Source organism: Saimiri boliviensis, chromosome 1 (genome assembly GCF_048565385.1).
Source record: "Saimiri boliviensis isolate mSaiBol1 chromosome 1, mSaiBol1.pri, whole genome shotgun sequence".
Lineage (NCBI taxonomy): Eukaryota > Metazoa > Chordata > Mammalia > Primates > Cebidae > Saimiri > Saimiri boliviensis.
Window position 1 is genome coordinate 150,238,769 of NC_133449.1, and position 17,432 is coordinate 150,256,200.

Genomic DNA, 17,432 nt, shown 5'->3' on the forward strand with positions numbered 1-17,432 from the left:
TGGACAGGCAGCCACACAGTGGGAACCCCGGGCGCACCCCTGAAGCAGAAATGGTGAAGAAGGGCCTGTGTGCTCAGTGTGAGCTCAGAACAGCAACGTCATGCTAGGAGTTTAGAAATGGGCAGAACCCCCCGCATGATCTCTCCACGTTTTAACCAAGAAGATTCTGAGGCCCGGATCCACTGCCCTCCCTCCCAAAGGCCAGACTCAAGAGGAGGCAGTGGAGGAGGATGGTACAGCTGGGCCTGTCTCCTCACGGCCCGGACATGGCGTTGGCCAGGGTGCAGTCTCTGCACACAGGCCCATCTGCTCTGCAAGGCCTCATCAGGGAGATGGCAAGCTCTGGGGCCACATCGCACCCAGTTGTGTTCCCCAGCCTGTTTCCTTGCCTTACACGGGACAGAAGACCTGCCTGCAGGGAGGCTTGATGCTGTGCAAGACAGTGATTAGGGGCGCCGGGCACAGGCGCTCAGCAAACGCTCATGCCTGGGTCCCTGTGTGCCCATCTAAGAACAGCCAGGCTTCAGGCCTCCAGGAGGCCTCTTGGTGGGGCAGCCTCTCTGACGTGGCCTCTGCCCCCTGTGTCTGGACCCCTTGTGAGAGGTCCCCAGACCAGAAGCAGCTGGGAGGTGGAGCCTCTGATGGATCTCTGAATTCCGTGATTGTGGGTGGGCAGTGACAGCTGGAATTACATACTAGTCCCACATCGGCAGTTTTAAGAACTCACTTTTTTTTTTTTTTTTTTTTTTTTTTTGAGATGGAGTTTCACTCTTGTTACCCAGGCTGGAGTGCAATGGCGCGATCTCGGCTCACTGCAACCTCCGCCTCCTGGGTTCAGGCAATTCTCCTGCCTCAGCCTCCTGAGTAGCTGGGATTACAGGCACGCGCCACCATGCCTAGCTAATGTTTTGTATTTTTAGTAGAGATGGGGTTTCAGCATGTTGACCAGGATGGTCTCGATCTCTTGACCTCGTGATCCACCCGCCTCGACCTCCCAAAGTTCTGGGATTACAGGCTTGAGCCCCCGTGCCCGGCAAGAACTCACATTTTATAGCCAAAAAGCTCCATCTCCCACAGCAGACAGCAACTGGCAAAGTTGTTAGATTCATGCAGACGGGACAACGCATCTGAAGGAAATCAGACCCAGGCGAGAACACCAGAGGCAGCCCAGGTGTTGGCGGAAGCAGGCCCGTTGCTGAATTGTGACGTTTGGAGAAATCGCTGTTTTAGCTGCTGCTGGCTCCTCTCAGAAGTCCTGAGAGTGATCCCAAGAGCTGCTGGAAGCACCTTCCCTGACGACTCTCAGGGACACCAGGCTCTGGCTGCATCCTCAATTGACCCCTTTGAGGGAGTCAAAAAGAAGCCGCTTCCGTGGACTTCGGTCCTAGACGAAGCCGCAGTGGCAGGAAGTGGTGGCTGGCTGCTCCCAGGGTTTATTTGGTTGGGACAAGAGGTCCCGAAGCTGTCCTTGGGGAGGAGCTTAAGCTCTGCTGAGCTGATGCGTGCCTCAATGAGCGGAGGGAGAGGCAGGGCAGGAGACGTGGAGAATGTGGTGCAGAGGCCGCGGGGAACAGTGGGAGGGAGAGCTGGGCCCTCTACAGTGCCGGCTGTGGGCTGGGACAACAGGGATGGGTGAGGCAGTCCCAGCTCTCAAGGCCTCTGGCCCAGGAGGGAGTGTGAGATGACCACGCTACCATGGGGCCACCCAAGAGGAGAAGCAAACCCATCAAGGAGGGTTCATAGGCACGGTGATCTCTCTGAAGAGGCTCCTGAAGGGTGTGTAGGAGTTTTCCGGGAAGGATGGTTGGAGGGAGCGATAGAGAGTGGCTGGCTCGGACAAAGGCCTCGGGTCCCCAGAGCCCTGTGTGGATCAGAGCTGGGTCTTCCCAGGCTAGGGTTAGGTTTCAGGTTATGTCTCTTTTCCATAGCCCTTGAGAGCGATTTCAGCAAACGTAGCTTGTATGGGTGCTGAGCTCTGGAAGGTGCTTGGACCCATCGACAGCTTCTTGTATGTGCTGCCGGCAGCTGATCAGTGGCCACACTGTGCTGGAAGCATGAGGATGAAGCTACGGGAGGATGCAGCGGAGGCGCCTTCACTCAGCCGGGGCTCACCAGGGGCACCGGGGTAAGGCCCAGCAGAGGCACCGGTGGAAACGAGCAAGCCCGCCCCGTTGTCTAAATAGTCATGTTCCGCCCATTCAGTAGCTTAAAAAAGAGGCTCATGGTTTGGCTACAGGCCCTGGTTCCACGTTAGGGCTTTCCATGGTCACAGGCAACACAACATCCCACGCTCTAGATGGGGTCAGGAGTGGAGGGGACAGCAGGTGAGGAGGTGAGTGGGCGGCACAGACAAGGGGGCGTCCCCCCATGCTCTAAACCAGGTGTCCCCAGACTTTTTACACAGGGAGCCAGTTCACTGTCCCTCAGACCGTCGGAGGGTGCCACATACTGTGCTCCTCTCACTGACCACCAATGAAAGAGGTGCCCCTTCCTGAAGTGCGGCGGGGGGCTGGATAAATGGCCTCAGCGGGCCATTTATGGTAGTATGGGGACGCCTGCTCTAAACAGTTTAGGATTGGAGGGGACTGAACAAAAGCAATCGCCTTCATCTCACCTTCTGTTAAGGAGAACAGGCTTTAGCCAAGGAAAGAAGGGATGGAAGTGAAGACAAGGCTGGATAAGAGCCGGGTTTGGTCCAGGAAAGGAGGAGTGGGGGTGCAGAGCCCTCCCGTGCAGGGCTCTGGGACCAGTGCACCATCCCATAGCCCCGGGGAGTCACCGATCTCCCCTAGACAGGCCTGCACCTGCACATGTGGGGGTTGGGGGCCCCCACTGTTCTGCCACAGTGACCCGGCCAGCCGGAGATCAGAGGAAGAAATAACATCCTCAGGCCTCACATGGGATCCAGATTCCAGGCCGGAAGAGCAGACTTTGCCCGGGGCACTCACGCACAGCTCAGACATCGCAGCCCTATTACCATAAGCGATCATGCAAAGGTGTGATAAAAGCCATCTGTCATTCATAAAATGTGATGATGCCTTTTTGCAGAGCTGTAAGCCATCCTGGAGCTCAGCCAAGAAATGGCTATAAAATCCTGCCTAATGACCTCAAAGCACACTTTCCAATATAAAGAATTTTCTAGGCAGCTGTTTCCAGAATTTATCTGCGTGCAATAACTTTACACCTAAAACTATCACTGCGTTTGGTGTCTGACAGTCTCCTTAGCCATCCCTCCCCTGTAACAGCAAGAAAGCGCCTTCAACACGCTGATGGCCTCTGGGAGACGAGTGATACAGTAGCAAGCATCGTGTTCGCAGGCATCAGACACAAGCACAAGTCTGGGGAGGTGCTGCCAATTTTTGTGATCTCCCAGGTTGCCAGGAAGAGGAGCTCATCCTTGTGCTGAGAAGAGCAGGTTTTGTCTTGGTTGAACTCAGAGGCCCTGAGGGCAGGCATTCCCCTCAAAAGGGCTCCCCAGGAGACCCCGAGGGCCAGGTGTTTGGAGCCTGGTATTCAGAGGACAGAGCCTGTGGGAACCGAGGACAGGCACAGCTGGGCTCTCACTGACAGCTAGAGAGGGAGGGGTGCTGGACCCTGAATTGATCTCTTTGGCGGGGGGGTTGGTGGGGTGCAGGGAGTCAATGGTCCCCGCTCCAGCTGCAGCAGAGTTGCTCCCCCTGGGAAAACAGGAAGATGAATAGGAGCGAGAACCCCATGCCCCCTACATGCGAGGCCATACCCTGAGGCTTCCACTCCAGACCCAGACATGAACAGGCTCTGATAAGAAGTTCCCTGTAATATATTCTCACTTGAATCTAAAATTTGCTTCTAAATACCCAATCATATTTGTCTAATATATGCATTTTCATCTCTAATCACCAAACTTGTAGATTACACTCATGCATGAAATATTTGGTGAATACCTTTTAATTTGACAAAATGCCTCCTTCTGAAATTACTCCTCCATAGCCAGGAAAAAAGCAGAATGATGTCACTGCCAACTTGGAGGTAAAAGCACTCTGTAAATGTTAACACTGTTGGCTTTGTGCATGCAAGTTAGCAAGTGTTGATAGACACAAAATCATGCTCCACCTGTTGGAGGAAAGGGACGATTTAATTGATGACATCTGAGCCTCACAGTGATCTAGGCTGTGACTGAGCAGCCCCCCTAATCCTCTTCAGACTTTTTTTTGAGATGGAGTTTCACTCTTGTTACCCAGGCTGGAGTGCAATGGCGCGATCTCCGCTCACTGCAACCTCCGCCTCCTGGGTTCAGGCAATTCTCCTGCCTCAGCCTCCTGAGTAGCTGGGATTACAGGCACGCGCCACCATGCCCAGCTGATTTTTTGTATTTTTAGTAGAGACGGGGTTTCACCATGTTGACCAGGATGGTCTCGATCTCTTGACCTCGTGATCCACCCGCCTCGGCCTCCCAAAGTGCTGGGATTACAGGCATGAGCCACCAAGCCCAGCCTCTTCGGACTCTTTCAACTCCACGCCGTGGCACGTGCCTTCGTAAGAAACAACGTGCTTCCAAGTGGTCGCTGAGAACCACAGCCAGGCCTACGGGGAAACAACCCACAGCCAGCCAGGACGGGGAGCCGCAGAAGCCACGTCCATGCAGGGGGGTCTCCGTCTCCCCCACGGAGCTGCTGCTGGTGCACCTGCTGGGCCTGCAAACAGGACCCCTCCACAGACCCTGCCCAGTCCCCCTCACCTCACGGGCCCCTCCACGGACCCTGACCCGCCCCCCTCAACTCCCAGGACCCCTCCTTGGTCCCTGCCCGGTCCCCCTCACCTCTCAGGCCCCTCTGCAGACCCTGCCCGGCCTCCCTCACCTCCGAGAGGCATCGCCCCATCAGGTACTTATAACCTCCATCTCTCACCTGCTTTTCCTGAGGCTGGAGCTTCCCCAGGACAAGAGCGGGGCCTCCCAGTGCCGGGTTCCTAGCCCAGGACCTGGCCCCTGGCAGATGCTGGACCTAGGCTTCGGAAGGGACTGAAGACCGGCCAACAGCTTCACAGGATAGAATCGGGGGCAGCGCCAAGCCCCAGAGACGAAAGGACTGAGCCCCACGACCTGGTCACAGACGGCAGCTGATTTAGTCCTCAGGACAAGCTGAGAGCCAGCAGCTCCTTCCAACTCGCAAGCTGGCCTCTAGCCCACCTTCAGCCCAGCCCCTTCTACGGCACTGGCCTGTCGCGGTCTCAGCATCCTCTCACCTACACCTGTTGCCTCCAGCATGGGGAGCCCCAGGGAAGCGCAGGCCTCAGGAAGCAGATGTGGGCGTCATGTTCCTAAGTGTCCACAATTCCAAGACAGCTTAAATCCGGCATAGGACTGGGTGGGTGAGGCTGGTGAGGTCAAGCTTCCCTGTAAAAATAGCGACCACGATAATAGCAATATGTGCTTTGTAGCAGACTCACTGAGACCTTGCGTGCAAAGTGCTGAGGCCAGCCATAGGCCAAGTGCCATCTGCTGTGGGGCCAGCTCCTCCCCCCTCTGGTTCTCAGGATGTCTGGTTTGGGGATGTGGCTGCGGGGCTCAGCAGCCTGCAGGCCATTCCGTTGTCTTCAAGTGCCCCTTAGGGCACAGAGCGCCCCTTCGAGTAGCATCCCCATAGCGCATGGCCAGCCTGGGTGCTGCGCCCTTGGCTCTGCCTTCTCTGGGGCCCCTGAGTGGCATCCCCAGGGGCTGTGTGTCCCTGGGTGCTGTGCCCTCGGCTCTGCATTCTCTGGGGCCCCAGGCAGGATGTGCCTCCCCAACTCTGGCAGGAACTTGGTGTGGCCATCCCAGTCCTGTGAATCTTCTCCCTAAGGTTGCAGCCTCGCAGGACCCACGAGGGTCAAGAAGCAGAGGCCCTTGCTGTTTGGTTTTTTGGGTTTTCTTGAGACAAGGTCCAACTGTTGCTCAGGCCGAGTGCTATGGTATAATCACCACTCACTGCAGCCTTGATTTCCTGGGCTCAGGTGATCCTCCCACCTCAGCACCCCCGAGTAGCTGGGATGACAGGCAGGCACATCCATGCCCGGCTATTTTTTATTTTTTTATTTTTTGTAGAGATAGGGTCTCCCTATGTTACCTCAGCTGCTCTTGAACTCCTGGCTCAATCGATCCGCCCACCTCGGCCTCTGAAAGTGCTGGGATGACAGGCAGAAGCCACCGTGAGCCCGACCCCTGGAGGTGTTTTGAAATCATTTCTGTAACTAATCTGTAGGCCGGGAAGTTTGGCCATCGCTGTAAGTAGCTTCTTGATAGAGACCTAAGAACTCTGTTTGAGGGCCGTAGGGGCCACATCTGACCCACTGCCTTCTCTCCCATCTGTCACTGGCAGAGACAGGGCCTGGCACACAGCAGCTGCTCAGCGAATGCAGTATCCAAGTTCGTGCTGCTTCTCTTCAACGGCCACAGGTCACCATGGTCGCAGGGACGGTGCCACTTGCCCGCCTCCTGCAGGAACTACTATCGAGGGTGGGAGAAGCAGACAGAGGTTCCCATGGAGGATAAAACTGCCTCAGGATGGTGCAGGACGAGGAGGCGCTCCGGAGAAGGAGAGGTTTAAACAGAGTCCCAGAGAGAAGAAGAAAGGAGCCCAGAAAGAGAAGAAAGATGCGCGTGGCCAAGACAGAGCAGAGACCGCCAGGCCAGAGTGAACTTCAGCCAGGGAGGAGGAAGTCCTTTCGGCTGCAGCAGAGGCCAGCCTGGTCTCCCAGCCCCTCGGCCTACGAGACTCTTCCGACACGCAGCACAGGTCCCCAGACACAACCCTCTCTTCTTTCCTCCGTCACGGCTGGTGCTCTGAGACCGTAGATTTAGCATGTGACTGTGAACTCCGAGAGCTGATAAGCACACACTCGCGACTGAAAGGTTGACACATCACTGGAATTCTCTGGGAGCTCCAGCTTCATGCTCTTCTGGGAGTCCGTGACACACATGTGGACATGGTGCCTGCGCCCGGCGGCAGGTCTCAAGGCGACAGCTGGTGCAGTGGTCATGGATGAGGTTTGCCCTTCGGTTGTGACTTCTGGCTGCCCGTTTCCTTCGCTGATACCAACTTAGCTTGCTGAGGGCAGCTTGGTTAACCTGGCAATGAACTGGTTTTCACACTTGACCCGCCAGATGCCAATAACTAACTTTTAACATCCACACACGATTGAGACTTTGAAACACGATCCACCCCTGCTCCTATAAACTGAGGCCGACATACAATCCCTGCCTACTACTCCATGACTTTGTCAATCCGTTTCAGCTTTCCATGAAGGAAAGAGGGATTATTTTGTACATTCTAGGATATCGTTTTGTTATATAAAATCATGACTCTAATTTCTCTTTCCTCCATGATAAAGGACGAAAACAAGCCATTTCATCTCAGAGGCCTGGCAGGTATTGAGTTTTTCTGTGCGGGATGGGGTGGGCAGCCCATAGCTGGGAGGCGGATGCACACAGCCCCCTCTTCCAGCTCCTGCTCGGTGGGATTCGGTGAAAATAGCTATAAAATAACACAGGAAAATACGTAGCATATAGAGGAAACTGAAAATCACAGAAGTGTTGTCAGGTGGTGAGGCCATGAGGAAAACAGGCTGGGTGAGGACAGACAGGGCCTTGGTGGGTGGGGAGGCTCCAGGGAAGCCCTGATGCTCCTCTCCGTGGAGGACTGAAGCCAGGGGAGTGTCACAGGGGCAGCAGGTGTGAGGTCCTGAGGAGAAACAGTGGCCTGGTGGTCATCAGGCAGGGAGGTGCCGGGTGGTTCTGCAGCCATGCCCTGCACTTCGGATTTCGCTCTGAGCCAGGAGCAGTCAGAAAGCTCCAAGTGGAAAACCAGACTGTTCTGGGACCTCTCTGGTGCTGTGTGGGATGGAGCTACTTCGAGAATCCAGGTGACAGAGGTGATTTCTTCAGTCGGCAGTGCAGGCGATGAGATGGGCCGGTTAAGGCATGCATTTCAGAAACCGCATTAACAGGAGGTGTGTCAGGGACGATTCCATGATTCGAGGCCTCAGCTAACATTAGACCAGGAGGTCTCAGACTCTTATGAGTCACCCAAGCAGAGAGTTCTGGAGCTCAGCAGAGAGGTCCAGGCTCAGGACATACATGTGGGGTTGCCGATGCATGGCTGAAAATTTCTGGGTCTGCGGGAGCTCAGCAGGGAGGGATGGAGAGGGGGGTCTCGACTATGCCGAGAGCTCCAGTGGCAGGAGCTGGGAGATTGGGAAGGAGACTCAAAAACCCTGCAAGGGAGGCTGAGGGGAGCAGCTGGGGAGGTCGGGGGTGGGGTTGGTCCTCCAAGTCATCCGGACATGAGGGCCAGGCAGGCCAGGTGACAAGGCCAGGGGCTCACTGTGAAGGGGAAGGAGCGCTGAAACTTTTCAAGGTGAGTGAGCCATGCCTGGCTTTTACTTTTAGAAGCATGTCCTCGCTGTAGCAGAAGATTGCTGCAGATGGCAAGGTTTAGCGGATGCCCCCAGCAAAGAAAGGCTAGTTTCTGTTGTTCGCGGTTGGACAAGACTTTTAACAGGAGTGTTGAATTTTGCACAGTGGTTTTTCAGCACCTGTGGAATAGTCTGATGATTTCTCCTCCGTCTGTGAAGTGAATGATGTGATCTCGGTGTCTACATGAGATGGCCATCTGTGGCTGACAGTGCACGGAAATCTCTTGAAGCCGCAGGCAACTTTCTGTTTTTCCCTCTACTTTGGAGCGATTTCTGTAACATGGAAATATCTGTTCCTTGAATATTTGATAGATTGTCTGGCCTGGCTTCTGTTTTAGGGATAAATATTAAACCAACCACTCTTACTTTCTCTAATGGCAATTGGTGTGCCCTTAGCTCTGCTTTTTCTTTTTTTTTCTTTCTTTCTTTCTTTTTTTTTTTTTGAGACAGGGTCTCACTCTGTCACCCAGGCTGGAGTGCAGTGGCATAATCATAGCTCACTGTAGCCTCAAACTCCTGGGTTCAGTGATCCTCCTGCTTCAGCCTCCCAAGTAGCTGGGACTGCAGGTACATACCACTATACACAGCTAATTTTTTTTTTTTTTAACTTCTTATAGAGATGGGTCTTGCTATGTTGCCCAGGCTGGTCTTGAACTCCTGGCCTCGAGTGATCCTGCCACTTTGGCCTCCCAAAGCACTGGGATTATAGGTGTGAGTTACTATGCCTGGCCTAGTTCCATTTTCTTGTACAGAAAGTACTGGGACCGGAAGTGTTTCAGATTTCAGATTTTTCAGATTTTGGAATATTGGCACATAAACACTGAGACATCTAGGGTATAGAACCTAAGTCTGAACGTAACATTTATTTATGTCTCATCTATATGTTATACACAGAAAAGGTAATTTGTTCACTATTTTTAATGATTTCCTGTATGAAACAAGATGTTGACTGTGACCTCTCACCTGAGGAGTTTTCCACGAGTGGCTTCATGGCGCTTAAAAGTTTCCAGTTTTGGAGTATTTGGAATTTTGGATTTTCAGATTAGAGATGCTCCTGTATTTCTTGAGTCAATTTTGGCAATTTGAATATTTCTTTAAAAATAACCATTCCGAACAATGAGAACACATGGACACAGGGAGGGGAGCATCACACACTGGGGTCTGTGCGGGGGGAATAGGGAAGGGACAGCGGGCGGGGGGGGGGAGTTGGGGAGGGACAACATGGGGAGAAACGCCAGATATAGGTGACGGGGAGGAAGGCAGCAATGTGTGTATCTATGCAACAATCTTACACGTTCTTCACATGTACCCCAAAACCTAAAATGCAATAAAAAAAGAGAGAGAAAAAAAATTATGAGGAAAACAAAGAAACTCCAAAAGGTCACAAAGGAAGACTTGAACCAATGGAAAGATGTGTATACCATATTTTTGGACAAAATGACACACAATCCTAATAAATACATCAGTTCTCCCCCCGGCAAAAAAATAACCATTCCATTTGCATTATGGAATATGATGGGGTTGGGTGTGCCGTTCTCTGTGACTCTGTCAAAGTCTTTCTTACTTAATATCCCTTCTCAGCCCTAAGGGTAGTAATTTTCTCTTTCTCATTAACCTCACAAACTGGCTTCTGTGTCCTTTGAGGAGGTATCTTTCCTTCTTCATCAGCTCCATTTGGTTCTTTGCACTGGGTTTTAGCTTGTTCTGTATGAATTTATGAATTTGTTCCTTCCTTATTTGGCCTGTATTATTGTTCTTTTTCTAGTTTCTTTAACTGAAAGCTTGACTCATTTCTTTTCTTTTCTTTTTTTTGTTTTTGGTAGTCACACTGTCACCAGGCTGGAGTGCAGTGGCAAGATCTCAGCTCACTGCAACCTCCGCCTCCTGGGCTCAAGAGATTCTCCTGCCTCAGCCTCCGGAGTAGCTGGGACTGCAGACGCACACCTCCACGCCTGGCTAATTTTCGTATTTTTAGTAAAGGTGGGGTTTCACCATGTTGGCCAGACTCTTCTCAAACTCTTGACCTCAAGTGATCCACCAGCCTCAGCCTCCCAAAGTGCCAAGATTACAGGCATGAGCCACCACACTGGCCTCATTTATTTTCAGTAATTATCATTTTCTAATGAATGTGGTTGCCATTCAGAGCACCATCTTGGGGCGTCTTACAGATTTCGGCAGGTTCTGTTCTCATCTGTGTTTATTTAACACAGACTGTGATGCTCCTTTTAGTTTCCTTCAAATTACATATAACCCACAAATTACATATGAGTGTTTTTATTTGTGATATTAATTTCCAGGTAGAGATATTTTTAGAGCCAGCTTTTGTTTTATTACTCCACTCTGTGTCTGTGAACAAGCTGTAGACCGTGGGTGCCTATGAGCACGTGCGTGTGTATGCAGACCCTGTGAACGGACTCTGGATTATCTGCCTTTTGGAATTTCTTGACATTTTTATGACCATCAGAATATGGTCAGTTCTTGTGGATACTCTGTGTCTACCAGAAAAAATGTAAATCCTGTATTTGAGAGATACAAAGTAAAGTTAAGCTTTTAAATTGTTTTATTCTTCTGTTTTTAGCTTCTTGATCTGTTGCTTTTAATTAAAACAAATGAGTTGGGCTGGGTGCGGTGGCTCAAGCCTGTAATCCCAGCACTTTGGGAGGCCAAGGCGGGTGGATCACGAGGTCAAGAGATCAAGACCATCCTGGTCAACATGGTGAAACCCTATCTCTACTAAAAATACAAAAAATTAGCTGGGCATGGTGGCGCGTGCCTGTAATCCCAGCTACTCAGGAGGCTGAGGCAGGAGAATTGCCTGAACCCAGGAGGCAGAGGTTGTAGTGAGCCGAGGTCGCGCCATTGCACTCCAGCCTGGGTAACAAGAGCGAAACTCCGTCTCAAAAAACAAAACAAAACAAAACAAAAAAAACGAGTTCTATTTTCAAAGACCCCTCAGGCTATGGATGGTGAGTAGATAGCTCAGGAGTCCAGCATGGAGCTGGCCCAGAAGTCTAGCACTGGGGCTGACTGGCTGGCTGGACAGAGATGGCAGCCGGAGGGACCAGCACGACCCTCTCCAGCCATCCTGTGTCCCTTAAACCCAGCCCAGCAAATGCAGAGCTCACATTTTCTCCTGCTAGAGGCTCTCCCAGCTCCCCTGTGAGCCCCGATAACCAGGCCTGTTCCCCAGCAGCACCTGCAGCCCAGCAGAGGCCTGGGGAAGGAGGAATACTATCCTGTTCTGGCTTCGCTGGGCCAGGATTAGAATTGCACGTGGCGCAGCATCTGGCACTCACTGGACGCTGGGTAAGGACAAGACGGCCCTCCTCCTCCTACCACCCAGAACCCCAGCCTCCTCCCACCCCCAACCCAGCTGTGTGCCCCCCCCCCACAACCCCCGCACCAGGTTCCCAGAATAGCCTGTGGCCAGAGCTGTCCTGTGGTAAACAGTTCCGGAGCCTCCGGGTAGGTCTTGGATGAGTAATCCTTAGCAAAACATTGTGGGATCCAGAAAGGTGCAGGTGCCAGCCCTGAGCTGTGAGGCCCCCCCAGCACCCCACCCGGACCTTCCGCTGGGCCACTCCAGGCCAGGCTCGGGTGGAGATGCAGGGGGATCTCCAGGTGCTCTCCTCTGTCCCACCCCAGGAAGGCATCCAGAAGGCTGAGACGTCCCCCATCCGTGTGGGAAGGAAAGCCTATCATCCTGTAGCTGATTGGGCCTCAGCAAGACGCAGGGGCCTCTGGGGGAGGGCAAGAGGCACATAAAGCCCCGTCTGCTCATGGACTGAGTACCCTCCAGCCACAGCTCCCAGGATGGCTTTCTCCTCCATGGAGGAGGAGAAACTTGATGTCCCAGCATCTCTTTCCCACCCTGTCCACACCATCCTGGTACCCACTTCACGGATGAGCACTGCGTGAGTTCCTTCAGTTCTGTTCCGATGGCCCCTGTGCAGCCATTTAGACAGGTTTCCTTCTTTCCCCTCCTTACACGGGTGGCACGACTCCACGCGTCCTGTCACACCTCGCTATTTACTCATGGTGGCCTGTTTATCCTGGGAAGATCAGCAGTGGTTCCAGCCAGGCTGGCTGGCAGCTCAGGGCTCAGGCTCTGGCTCATCTGAGGAGCCCTGGGCTCCAACCAGGCTCAGAAGAGTGACTGCTGCCAGGTGGCACTGGGACAGACAGCCTCTCTTGCTCTAAAGGGCAGGAGGTAGTGTGGCTTCTTCCCCTGCCACAGTCCCAGGGACCTGACAGGAACACTCAGCGACTCTGCCTCTGCCTCCTGTGTGGGGTCCTGCTCTGCCTGGAAAGCTCCTCCTCCCTCCCTGGCCTATTGGGAAATCCCAGTATGTCTTCTGGCCAGTCCCAGCACCCCAAGGTGGGACCCCAGTGACCCTGTACCCCCCCCCAACTGCAGCCCTGTCTCCCTCCTCGTGGCAGGGCAGCTGCCCAGCCTCGCCCAGCCCAGGCCTCCCCAGGCAGGTCTCCCTGGGGAAACCTGAGGAGGCAGCTGCTACCCCCACTCTGCACGTGTCCTCAGAGAGCCCCTTCCAGACCCCAAGGTCCAGAGCTCAGGAGCAGGTTTCCTCACTCGGGGATGGGAACGGAAAGTCGTCCTGCTCCCCTCCCGGCCTCTGCCCCATTTTCCATTCGATTCTACGTAGAGCAGACCGGAATATGCCACCCAAAATATGCCTCTCTGGCATAAGCATTATTTTGAGCTGCTTATTTTGAGAAACTGCAGCTACAGGAAAAACTCTGAAAACAAGAGTGGAAGCTGCTCCTCCCTAAGAGAAAGTCACAGCCGTGCAGGAATCTGTACTCACCAGGATGCCTCCCTCTCGCTGGAGATGCTCATGCATGGAGAGGGCCTGACCGCTGTTGTTTGGGGTCATTTACTGGGCCCCTCCCCACACCCATTTTCTTTGTTTCTGCGGAACATGGTATTTAAGCCTGAGCTCCAAGCCATGTCTTTGAGATGTACCCTGTCCCCTGAGTATCTCTCGCGCGACCAGGTATACATGCTATTAAGCTTCTGTTTGTTTTTCTCTTGTTATCTGTCTTTCGATATAGGAGTCTGTCCCAACTAAAGCCTAGGAAGGGTGCAGAGAGAATTACTTTTCCACTCTCTGGCACAGAGCTTCCCCCAGGAATCCTCCAGGCCTCCAGCTGCACCAAAACTTTCAATTAAGAGCACTAGTGCCCTCCTGGCATCTCAGAGGGTGGTGGAGGGGTGTGGCCTGGTCCTCAGCCCTCTGGTCTTCTGGCCCCCCTCATTCCTGGGGAGCCCATCTGTCCCATGGCTTTGCATACTGAGGCCTCGCAATCCACAAGCAGTTTCCTCATTCCCAGCACATCCAAGATAGCGGTTTCTTTCCCAGGGCTCCGGCTGGACCTCTCTACATCCTCACTGCACAGCTCCCTCCCTGCCTGGCCTTCAGCCCCCCTTAGACCCACCCAGCTGCTCCCTAGGGGAGCCTCCCCCGACCTAAGACCCACTGCCATTTCTCTGTCTCCAGCCCGCCCACGGCCCCTCTCACTCGGGACACAGCCCACAGCCTGGCCCCACCTGTGGACCTCACAGAGGCCACTTGGCTCCTCACTCAATGCCCACTCACAGGCCTTCTCTCCCCACAGGGGGTCAACATGCCTCCGCCCCAGGCCTTGGCATTTCCAGGAGCTCAGCCCACAGGTACAAGTTTCTGTGCAAAGTCATGCCCAGGGGCCTTCCCCGACCACACAGTCTAAGACAGCAATCCCCTCACACCCAGAACAGATGCCAGCCCCTGCCGTGTCTAGTCTCGTCATTCCTGTCACCACCTGATGTTCACCTTGGCTAACTGGCGCTCCAGCCCCTTTGAAAGAAGGAAGCCCTCAGAGCCACACCCTGGTCTCTGATGGGGCCGTGTTTCCTCTCCATTTGTCTCCCTGCCGGCACGACAGCCATCCTGGCCCAGCGGGACCTCAGCCTCTGCACAAGGGAGGGCTCAGGGAGACTCAGGACCTGTGTGTGGCTGCGTGTGTGTCTATGTGTGACTATGTGTGTATCTGAATGTGTATGTAACTGTCCATGTTACATACATATCTGTGCATATCTGTCCATGTCTGTGCGTATATCCGTGTATCTGTGTCAATGTGTATTTATGTGTCTGTGTGTATATTTGTGTGTGTGTATATGTGTCTATGTGTGTCTGTGTGTAAATCTGTGTGTCTATCGGTGTCTGTGTATCTGTGTGTATATCTATGTCTGTGTGTATACATGTGTCTGTATATATCTATGTGTGTATCTTTGTGTGTATACATGTGTCTGTGTGTATATCTGTGTCTATGTATGTGTCTTTGTGTATCTGTGTGTATATACGTGATTCTGTGTGTCTGTGTATATCTATGTGTGTATCTGTGTCTATGTATGTGTCTGTGTATCTGTGTGTATATATGTGATTCTGTGTGTATATGTGTCTGTGTGTACATATGTATATATCTGTGTCTGCATGCCTGTGTCTATCTATATGTGTATTGGTGTGTGTCTGTGTGTGTCCATGTGTATTGATCTATCTGTGTCTATGTATGCATCTATTTATATCTGTGTGTCTTTGTGTGTCTATAGATGTCTATGTGTATATTTGTGTGTCCATGTGTGTATTGTATGTCCATGTGTCTACATGTATCTGTCTATATATCTGTGTATGTATATGTCTGTCTATATGTCTGTCCATGTCTGTCCATGTGTCATGTGTGTCCATGTTCATGCATGTGTATCTATGTCTAAGCATGTCATCTGTGTCTATGTATCCGTGTCTATATATCTATGTATCATCTGTGTCCATGTGTGTCCACGTGTATGTGTATGTTTCTGTATGTATCAATGTGTGTATCTGTGTGTGTCTATGTGCATATCGTGCGTGGTGTGTCCACGTGTCTGTTTCTGTATCTATGTGTGTGTCTATATATGTGTCTATCATGTGTCCACGTGTTTCTGCATGTATCTGTTATCTGTATCTATGTATCTGTGTCCATGTGCACATCATGTGTGTGTATCTGTGTGTGTCTGTTTCCTCATTGTTTTTGTGGTGTCCATGAGTGGGCTGATGGAACCACCAAATTCCTCCTCAGAGCGCAGTAAAGGCACCAGGCAGAAGGGGCTGGCCGAGGCTGGCCACTCTCTCCTCACTCCTGAGTGGGGCCCTGTCTTCTGACTTTTGTCACACACCGCCGCAGCCTGTGGACGCCTGGTCCCCACTTGGACTAGGGCTTGTGATCCCTCCACTGAGAGCCTGCTCTGTGCCCACCCCAGGTGGAACTGTGAACAAGGCTCCTGTCTTACTGGAGTGTTTGTATTTTGGGGAGATAAACAATAAACAGAAGCAGAAGCAAGTGTCTTCAGACCACAGCGGGTGCTGTTAGGAAGACATAGGCACAGCAGAGAGGGGTGCTTCCTGATGATCTGGAGAGGTAGAGGCCACTGTTCTAAGGGGGCGACAGAGGAGATGAAGCAGGAGCCAGTGCGAGGGAACTGTCCAGGGGGGCACAGGGGTCCAGAGAGCAGCCACACTCCCAGAGAACCACTCCAGGGGTGAGGTGGGAGGGGAGAGGAGTGGGGTTCAAAGAGCAGCCGGGCTCTCAAAGAACCCACTCTGGGGGACTTGGGGGGCAGGAGCTGAGTGAAAGTAAGTTCCCAGGGAGCCTCCATGACGCCCCCACACCGGGTGATTGTGTTCCATGGCATCTGGTCACCTCCATGTCTGCCCTGAGACACTGGCCACAGCTCTGCGTGGAGGTCCTGCAGACCACGGGAGAGACGCAGGGGGGAGGGGAGGCCAGGAGCCTACAGAACCCCAAATCCAAGGGACACACTTGCTGGGCTGGGAGAACACAGGCCAAGACACAGCTCCTTCCTGCCGCAGGCATCTGTCCCTGCTGTCCCCTCCCCTGGGGCTCTCCCCGCACCCCGGACCTTCCTCCTCACCCTCCTTGGCCTCTCTTTGTGACCCTGTCTACACACAGATGTGCTGTCCATGTGAGCGGAAGGAAGGATGAGGTCCACTCACAGGGGTGACTCTGTCTCCCCGGCAGTGGCCCACTTCCAGGTCACACCAACCTTCACTCTGGTCTCTGCCCCACCCAACACAGCCTCCAGTCCAGCTCCTGGTGGGCCGCACTGAGCCCTTCACTCGCGGCAGATGGCCCAAGAGCCACGGATTCCACTGACTAGTTGGCGGGAACAACTCCTCCACTTATAAGTATCTAGTGGGTGCCAGGCATTGGGCCAGGCACGGAGATGAGCGAGTCCTCAGGAACACTGGGTTCAACGTCCATAATTCACATAAGAGGAAACTGAGCTCAGAGAGGCCCATGAGGGCCCAGGTAACAGACAGTGAGTGAAAGAAAGAGGAAGGGCCCAGGCCCTGCTCCCAGCCCGCCCACCTGGGCTTCTGGAGAGGCTGCTGGCCTGCCCGGGAATCTGGGCACTGGGGCAGCGGTCAGTTTGGGGGACAGGGGGTGTGGCCTCCTCGCACACACTTACCTCCCTGACTAGGATCTTAGGCTGACATCCCATTAACTCAGATTCCCTACTGGGGAAGGGAAGCCCAGAAGCTTCTGGCCACAGAAGCCGCGTTGTACAGGCACCGCTCCCCTGGGTGTGGGTGACGGATGGGACGCACTCGCGTGCACACACACATGCACACACAACCCCCCCCACACACACACACTCGCGCGTGCGCGCGACTACACTCAAGCACCCCGTCCCTAGGAGTAGGGAGGCGCCCTCAGAACACCAAACCCTCTCATCGCCCCCAGCGCGCCGGGAGGGTTAAGTCGTGCGCGTCCGCGGGTGGGTGCGTGGGGGCTCCGCCGCCCGGGGCGCCCCTGGATCTAGGCCCAGTGCGGCCGCCTCCGCCTCCTCCTGGCCGAGACGGGGGTGGGGCGCGGGGTTGCTGCCCGGCGGGGAGCTCATCCGGCGGCGCAGACGCCCAGCGGCTCCTGGGAGGGACTTGGCCTGG